Here is a 9769-nt window from a genome sequence, read left to right as displayed (position 1 = left end):
TACTTATATATATATAATATATATATATATATATATATATTATATTTTATAAAAAAAAAAAATAAAAAAAAAAAAATTAATTTAAACTTTTTGCTAGGGTTCGGCCGAACCACTGTGCTAAACACAGTGGTCGGTGGGGCCGAACACTGTGGATCAACATAGTGGCTCGGCGTTGGCCGACACCACTGTGGGCGTCCATAGTGGACGACGCCACTGTGGGCGACCATAGTGATTAGCGCCACTGTGGAAGCGCCCCCGAAAACGCTGCCTGGTGCCGTCGCCTCTCCCTCCCCTCCTTCATGTGCCCTGCCATGGCCATTGCCTAAAAAGTCCTTCAGCCCTGCAAAACCCAAAGTCAAAAAAAAAAAACCCTAGCCGGTTAGGGCTAGGGTAATATGTACAAGTAATAAAGGATGAAAAAAGTTAATATAAAAGGGTTTCGTTTTATATTAATAAATTTAGGGTTTTCAATATGTGATAGCGTATATATATATATATATGTATGTATGTATGTATATACATAAACATATAATATATGTATATTTTTATACATAGGATTTAAATTATGAAAGGATAGGTCAAATTGGAGTAAAGATATTTAATTAGGTGATTATAATGTTTTAATAAACTTATGATTATAATTAAAAAGGATGTTTTAAATTAAAATACTCATGAAGTTAATCTCTTAGGAAATTTATTTTCTGTTGTAATTCATTTAACTATAGGGGCTAATTTTAGCCACCTAGATATAGGTTTACGAGATGAAACTTTATAGGAAAAAAAATATTCTGTATGAAAATTTAAAAGATCCCTTAGTTGATTTAATTTAAGCATGTTTTTTAATAAATGATTAAAAGTGAAAATAGACATTAATGAATCCAAGTGCTAGGACTAATTTCATTAGTTCCTAAAAACATTTATTGATTATTGAAGATTAATAATACCTTCGCCAAATGTTTTAGAGATTTTTAATTAAGTTAATTTAGTGATTAAAATTGTTGAGACAATAATAATTTCTTTGGAGAATTAATATCCTGCATTAATTAAATTTATTGTTGTCTACTTGTGTTAGTGGTTAAAGTTAACTTCCACGTAGATAAGATAAAATTTGTTAGTGCATTTTATATTTGCTAATTTAATGTTTTAAGTTGTGAAATTTTTTTAAAAAAATCATCCCGTTCGTGCCCAAAAGTTTGGGCATGACACCTTTCTCGAGCTTCATCATCATACTGAGCTAGAAAAGCTACTAAAGCATTGGATGAGAAAGAGATGTAGAGAAGGAATGGTCTATCTGACATAGCCGACATCAAGATGGGCGGGTTAGCCAAATAATTCTTTATAGAATTAAAGGATTTATGACACTCTTCATTCCACTTGAAATGTACATCTTTCTTCAACCACTGCATGAATGGAAGGGTACGAATGACCAATTGAGCTACAAATGTACAAATGGCTTGAATCTTCCCTTGAAAAATACAAAGTTGATAGATGTTATTTGGTGGAGGTATGTTAATGATTGCATTGATTTTGTTTGTATCTATCTTGATTCTTCAATGAGAGACAATAAACCCTAAAAGTTTTCTAGTGTCCATGCCAAAAACACACTTAAGAGGATTTTGTCTCATTTTATACAATTGAAGCCTTTCAAAGATAGATCAAAGATTCTTGACATGATCTTGATAGATAATTGACTTCTCAAGGATATCATCAACATAATATTCTAAAATCTTATGAATGAAATTATGAAATATGAGAGTCATGGCCCATTGATAGGTTACTCTTGCATTATTCAACCCAAATGGCAAGATGACATAAAAAAAGGTACCCCAAGGGGTTGTGAATGCAATCTTATACTGATCTTTCATGTTAATATGAATTTGATTATAACCCTATAAGACATCTATAAAAGAGAGAAAAGTGTAACCTATAGTTGAATCAACTATCATATCGATATTCAGGAGTGGAAAATCATCCTTGAGGGAAGCTTTATTCAAATCCAAAAAATCAATACAAATTCAGATTTGACCATCAGGTTTTACCAACTAGAACTGTAGTGTCGTAAATTGTACACCCTTGCTAGGGTGGTACAATTTCACACTTGCTTTAGCACCCACCTTAGTGTGTTTTGCATCTTGCTTTTCTAATCTCTTTTAAGCATTTAATTAATTAATTTAATTAAATCTAAAGTCATAATTCATCACTTTGCATGTTATAAAATTGGGCCCTTTATCTTAAGTTTGCCCCTTTTTATTCCTTCAATAAATCATTTAATCATAAACCCTAATTATGCCCTATTTCGACCTTTAAGGTTCGATTTCACATATCAAAACACCTCGAAATCAGCTGTAACTTTGGGATTCGCTCTAATATCATCATATCTAACGACCCTAAAAATTTGGTGAAATTTGGTCAGACCATGTTGAAAGTGCACATGGTCCTTGACTTTTTTCTCAAATTTTTGGGAGCATAATCCTATGATATAATAATGCTTAACCCCAGAATATTGGTGGGAAATTCAAATCCTAGGTTGACTTAAAAATAAAATTAAGATCTAGGGTTTCATACGTAAGAGCTCTCTTTCTTCATTTGAAGGGGCCTTCTTCTAAGAATCTAAGAGCAAGTTTTTGGAGTATAAAGAGCCTTCTTTGCAGCAAAAGAGTAGATCTTTGAAGTCTTCAACAACATTCAACATTCATCCATCAAAAATTAATCAAGCATCATTTCATCAATTGGGGGCTTTTGAAGATATAGGAAAGCAATAGGAGATCATTGACTGAAGATTGGCTTGTACTTCTCCCTTGGGGTTGGGTATGGTTTCATGTTGTTTTCATGTCTTTGTATGAGCTTTATTTTGATTTATATTTATGCTTTATATCACTTTGCATCATGGATTTAGAGAATTTACTTTGTCAATTATAAGCAATTAGGGTTTACTCTTTAGGGTTGCTCTAGATTGTTTGCTTTCATTTTAGGATCTTGCACACACACAAGGTTCTAGCACATACATTTTCAGTATATTATCGACTATTTGTTGAGGTGGAAATCACCAAAATAGGCTTTTGACTAAGGCAAAACCCTATATAGCCACTCAAAACCCTCTTTTTCAGATACATGTACATATTCGGATCCGAGCATCATTGAAAGTTTCAGGACCAACATAGCACACAGAGGTTGTCCTAGGGTTCAGATCTTAGCAAAAACCCCTAAGACAGGGGCATGGCACCCTGGTCCTACCTATTTTCAACAAGATTTGACAGTGCAGTAGTTTGCATATCTTAGATCCTGTAGTGCCCCTACCCTAGTTAGATTTGTAAAACCGGTTTGACCTTGGTTGATTTTTTTTATGTGGCATTCTTGGATGCTTGATTTACCATTATGTAATGTTGTAGTCAGATATTATGATTATTGTGCGTACCTGTTAATGTGCTTCCGCATCGATTTCTATGTAAGTTTATTTGTTCTCCTGATTCATGTTATTAATCTCAGGCTAAAACTTTCATTAAATATATATGTGCTTATGTGACTCATGGTTGCAGGAGATTGCAGGTACAGTACTGCCTAGGTGTGAGGTTCGTCTTCACCTGGATTCACAGGTTTGAGTGTACCTCTTTGGTCCTTAGAGTTTGGATTAGGTGGTCGTAAAACCCTCATTTTACCCTAGTCATGCTCAAGTGAGCGTCGTCAGCCGTCCGTTGGTTTCCCTTTTTGTTTGGGCTTGTGGGCCGTGTATCTGGTTAGCTTTCTTGGGTTATGTGCTTTGCATGTGATAAAATTGAGTATTTAATTGGATTTAATGTGTGTTTACGCATTTTAATTAATGAACTAAATTAAATAAGTTTCTTTTATGTGATTAATCATTAATTAAAAATTGCTCTATCCATGTTTGTAGCAAGTTCAATTTAATGGTTAATTTTAAATAATGAATTTATTCAGTTTATGCATTTTGAAAGGAAAGATTTAAATTTATTTGAAATAGAAATAATTTAATCTCTTTGGCATTTTGGAATAGAAAGGTTAATTTCAATTATTTAAGAAAATCAATTTTAATTATAAAAGCAAGTTTAATATATATATTTGATATAGTGTGAAAGATTGATTTTGGGATTTTATTTTAATTAAAAATATTTTACCCTCATTAATATTTTGAAATATAAATGCTAGTTTTGTTAATATTGAGAAAATTAAAATTAAATGAGGGAGAGAAGCATTTTGATTTCTAATTAGAAAAACAAGTTTAGAATATTTGAATAGTTTGAAAAGAATGATTTTTCATTTTATTTAAAAGAAAGTGTTTTAAATTCAAAAATAAGAGATTAGGTCAAATATTCTTCCATTTTAACCTAGGTTCAAAAATATTTTTGGGGGATGACTTTTGGAGATTTTTTTTGAAAACGTTTTGGGGAGAAGGTTTTTTGGAGGAGATTTGGGCATTTTGGGGAAGGATTTTGGGTATTTTGCAGGTGGAGCTCATCTTCAACACCTCCAGGATAGCATTCAAGGTTGGCATTTGGTTAAACCTTTTATTTTTTTGTTGAAATCTGCCTGAATCCATTTCTTCATTTTAAAGAAATGATGTGTGAAATTTAAAATTCTGTGTGTATGGGAGTTGGAAGAGATCCAAAATGCCTTTTTGAATCTTGCAATTTAGTTTGTAGATTGTTAAATTAGTTGGATTTCATGCTTTCAGATTAAGTAGATTGGCAAATTTTACCCCTGAGAGGGGTTATGCTGGCAAAATTTTGCCAGAATGGGTTGCCTAGAAATGAAAATGTTTTGTTTAAAAATGACTAGATCCATTCTCTATTTTATCTCAGAAATTTTTTGAGTATCTTATTGCATTTATATGTGTTAATCTCTTTTTTTATTTTCTGGAAAAATAAATTTGGGGTTTTCGTTTTTCTTTTAATGTTTGTATATATATAAAAAAAATGATTAAATAAATAAAACAAAATTTATAAGCAGATTTAGGGTTTGGAGGGCCGAGGAGCCGAGGCTCAACCCGTGCCCCCCTACCCTCCGCAGGCTCGCAGTTGTGAGGTCTGCGAGCACACTAGTGGCCACAGAAGCCTGCGACTATAGTGTGGCCACAGAAGCTTGCGACCCCATGGCGACCGTGGGGACCTGCGACCCCATGGCGGCCACAGAGACCTGCGACCCCATGGTGGCCGTAGAGTCCCGCATCCACAGTGTGGAGGCCGCAGGTCTGTGTCCACGCTGGTGGCCGCAGCCTCCGCGACTAGGGCACAACCTCCACTCCCCTAGAGGGAGGTGGGCCCCGCGTTATGCTTATTTAATTTAATTTTAAATAAAAAAAATGCATCGCTATTTTTTTGGGGGTGTATTTAAAAAGTTTTCAATATATTTTGTTAAAATTTTTAAAATAGTATTTTTTATTATTAATTAGTATGTATTTTATTAATTGGGAATTATTATATATATATATATATTAATTAATATTTAATTTGTAACGTTATTATTAATTATTAATTAATTAGTATATATTTTATTAATGGTAGATTAATATATATATATATATATTAATAATTAATTTTTATTTAAATATATGTAAGCATGGAAGCATCAGTTTATATGGGAAATGATCATCATTTTTTTTAATTTCTCTTTTAACGTGTATTTCCATTTTTGGAAAGTATGTTATTGTTCGCAAGAGAAGTGATTAGATTATTGTTTTCGAGCAAGTATGAGAAAGATGTTTTATTTTGGAAAATGAATATCATATTCTTAGTTGATTATTGAATATTTGATTTTATATCATTGTGTGTTCGGCATATATATTATAATTATTTTAATGTGTTTTGGTTTGGAAACTCATGATGATGCATTTATGTTATTGTATGATGCAAATGAACTATAGTGAGTTAGTAAACCATAAATGTCATGTTTTTAGACAAGGTAGATAGATAGAAATCAAATTAGACAAATTAGAAAAATGGATCAATTGTTGTGTGTAAACAATAGGAAAGACGATTGTCTTTTCCAATTTATGCCTATGCATGTTTCATTTTCTATATTCGTATTTGCTTAATAAATGGCAAGTCCTTGATGGTGAATGTTGAATATTGTCGCATGTGGATTTGGGTACCTATTTATGTCCTTGATCTCTAGTATTTACTATTTTCATGTGTTAGTGTTGTATCCGATCATGTCCTTTATGCGGGTGTTGATTGTTGGTTTGTGGTTGACCATAGCTAGCCAGGTCTCTAGTTAGAGTACCACCAGTCAATGCACCTCGTATGAAGTCTGGTTTGATCAAGTGGGTAATCCTACCATATTGTACTCCATTTGCTTGACCTTGTGTATTCCTGTGTTTTAGGAGTTCATTTGAATATGTTCGCTAGTGAGTTGCTGTGTCTTTGATAGGAGCACTATGTGGAATCGTCCTGATATTCATGTTAGACCATGGGTTGCTTATGATGGGTTGTGAAGACTTAGTTTCACAGATGCCCTAGGTTATCTTTGTAATTGTTTCTTATTATGTTCAGTTGGACTATTTTTCCTATTTAGGGATCATTCTTGTATTTATTGACCGATGTGGTTGTATGTATTTTGGTTTATGTATGCCTTGATGGCAGGATGTAAATGATGTGAACCTTATGTATTCTTCACCCTATTAATTTAGCAGAGGGGTCTTGCAGTTGAGCAGACCTGGAGATGTAGCCCACTAGGGGTGAACTCCGATATCATTCTAGTGTTATGTTCTTATGTTACCTCTTTAAATTTAGCATGTATGGATGACATTATGTTAGAATGTATAATGTGGATTAGATGAAGTTAATCGTAAATGCATGTATGTAGTCATCTTATTAATGCAGTAATTTGGATCATGAAGAATATAAATTTGAATAATGGAATGTATTCATTTGTTGATAATGCAATTAAAGTATGCTTGGAAAGCACTCGTTATCTTATAATGAAATTAGAGTATGTAATGAAATTAGATGCATGACTTATGTTTTAATGAAAGTTTGGGCGAAATGTATGGTTGAAATTGTAATGGATGAACCTAATCATGTTGTCTATATTTCTAACTTTAATGGATGAACTTCATCATGTTATCTATATTTTTAATCCTTAATGGATGAACTCATCATGTTATCTATATTTTTATCCTTAATGGATGAACTCATCAAGTTATCTATATTTCTAAACTTAATGGATGAACTCATCATGTTATCTATATTTTAACTTTAATGGATGAACCTCATCATGTTATCTATATTTTAACTTTAATGGATGAACTTCAGCATGTTATCTATATTTTAACCTTAATGGGTGAACTTCATCATGTTAGCTATATTTATAACCTTAATGGGTGAACTCATCATGTTATCTATATTTTCAACCGTAATGGATGAACTCGTGGTGTTATCTATAATTTTAATTTACCGAACGAATTATATCCTTGTTTAAAGTAATAACTAGTAATTAAGTAAATCAACTTAATTGGGTTAATTAGCATGGATTGAGTTAAGTGTTGAATCAAGTAATCATGTTGGGAAACCCTTTAGGTGTTAGCTTAGTATTTCATTGTGTGATCTGAGCTTATGATAACTCATTGTATCATTATGTTGTGTTTAAAACTCTTAAAACAAAAATATTTGCACTCTATTCTTGAGTTTTAGCCTTATCCCTTCAAGGTTTCCTGGCGGGGCATTAGATTTGGTATCAGAGCCCAAGTTGCAAACACTAGGATCTCTGGTGTCGCTTGTGCCCTTAGTTGGTGTGAGGTGTATCAACCTTATGTTGTATGCTTGTCCTCCTTTTGTATGTGTGTGATTGAGGCATAGGATCTTGAAGATCTTAAGTACTCGTGTTTTGTTCTTTGTGCATTCTTTTGAGAAGACCTTAATTGTGTGTGATATGTGTGTTCACACCTTGTTTCACCTTCTTGATATTGGTGCTTTCGAGTGATTATATGTGCTTGTTTTAAGATTATGATCTAGCTTAGTGTTGTCCACTTGAAGGACTTGTATGGTAGATGTTAATACTTATTTTGTAGCAAATTGAATGATTATCACCCTTCCTCCTCTTTCTCTCTAGAAATTAAAATGTTTGCTATATGTGTAATTATCCCTTATGTGAGTTTCTTATTGCGAGAGAAAGGTTGTGACTTCTTGAACCCTTGTGTGAGCCTAATGATGCTTTTGTGCTTCTAGATAATAAAAGGGCTATGGGTTTAAAAGATCATATTGGTTATTGGGAGAAAATTGTATGTTTACATTAAGGAATTCTCCATGTGTATTGTAGGAGTAACATAATTAAATTCTATCTTAAGTAATGTGCATTAGTGTGTGAATGGTTGTTATGTGAAACTGCCTTGTTGTAATAAGATGTATAAAAGGGAACATGTTATAGTGGCTAAGAGAGTGTGTTAATGTGTTCCATGAAAGATTGTTTTATGTGTTTAATAATACCGACTCAATTGAGGACCTATTTTAACAATGCTACATTGAACTTGCTTTTGGATATATATAATTGACTTATTATGATTAGAAAGTGCAAATAAAAATCTTGTTTTATGGGCATGCATTAATATATATTATTTAGTTGATAGTTCCTCATTTACCTTCTTATCGTACCTTGATTTTCAATGAAAGGTTGCAGATTATGATATGTTTTGTATTGAATTAAAGTAGTGAGTGTTCACAAGAGTCTTGTATTATCGTAAGATTGTCTATCTTGATTTCTTGTTCGAAAAACTAGAACATTCTGTTGCAACCATAATATTTGGAGATGTCATGTTAGGCCTATTGGCATTCTTCTAAAAAAGATAGTGAAATGAAAACCATACAATTAAAAGATAGGCATATAGTGAGAATTTTATAATGCGTGAGATCTTGTTAATCTTGTGCTTATGTAAGAAATGGTTTGACCATCAAACTCTATTTCCATTTTCTCTACCTAGATTATAAGATTTTTAGAAATTCTACTAAGAATGCATTGATTTAAATAGAATGTTTATAAAGCATATGAAATTATAATTTTGCATTTTGGCTTCTTATGGAAAGATGAAAGTCTTAAGCTTCAGAAAGAAATTTGCATAGTTAATAATGTGGTTGTGAATTCTTAGTGGAATTAATGAAATATATAGGAATAACGTTACTTCCTTATGTAATTTTGAATTGTAAAGAATCTTAGTACTTGTATCTAGAATAAATTTTATTCAGTGATTCTTGTGGGAAGCATAATTAAAACCTTCCTTGAGTAGATGATAGTGTACTAAAAATTAATCCCCGTAAATGTGACTAAACCAGTACTGGTGCTTTCGTTGTGTATTGTAAGAAACCCGTGCTTGCTATATGTGCCCAGGGGATGGTGAAATAATCAACCATGGAGAATATGTTTACTTATGGGTATGGGAATACCATACTGTTTATGTGTTGTTGCATGTTTGTTACCTTACTGAGTGCCAACCCACGGGTTGTTGATAAGTCAGTATGTGAAGGGGTAGTATTAGAAGTCACAATTCCTTGAATAGTATGGATTGGCATACGAGTAATGTCAGCGCGAAGCGACTTTAGCTTCTCTATTTTGAGGAAAAATATAGTTATATAATGAAACTGTATTAAAGGTGTACTCAATACTTTCCCTTTTGATGAACCAATTTATAAGGTTTATGTGTGTCAGCCTATTCCTCTCCTTTATTTGAGCATATTGATGGCAGTTCTTGAGCATAGTGATAGTGCATCTTGGAGGATCGTTTGCCTTGTCTTCATGAAAGGTATGTTATTTTCATGAGGTGTCAATT

Source organism: Cryptomeria japonica, chromosome 6, assembly GCF_030272615.1.
Source record: "Cryptomeria japonica chromosome 6, Sugi_1.0, whole genome shotgun sequence".
Taxonomy (NCBI): Eukaryota; Viridiplantae; Streptophyta; class Pinopsida; order Cupressales; family Cupressaceae; genus Cryptomeria; species Cryptomeria japonica.
The sequence above is the reverse complement of the archived record's forward strand: the minus strand, read 5'-3'. Positions refer to the sequence as shown.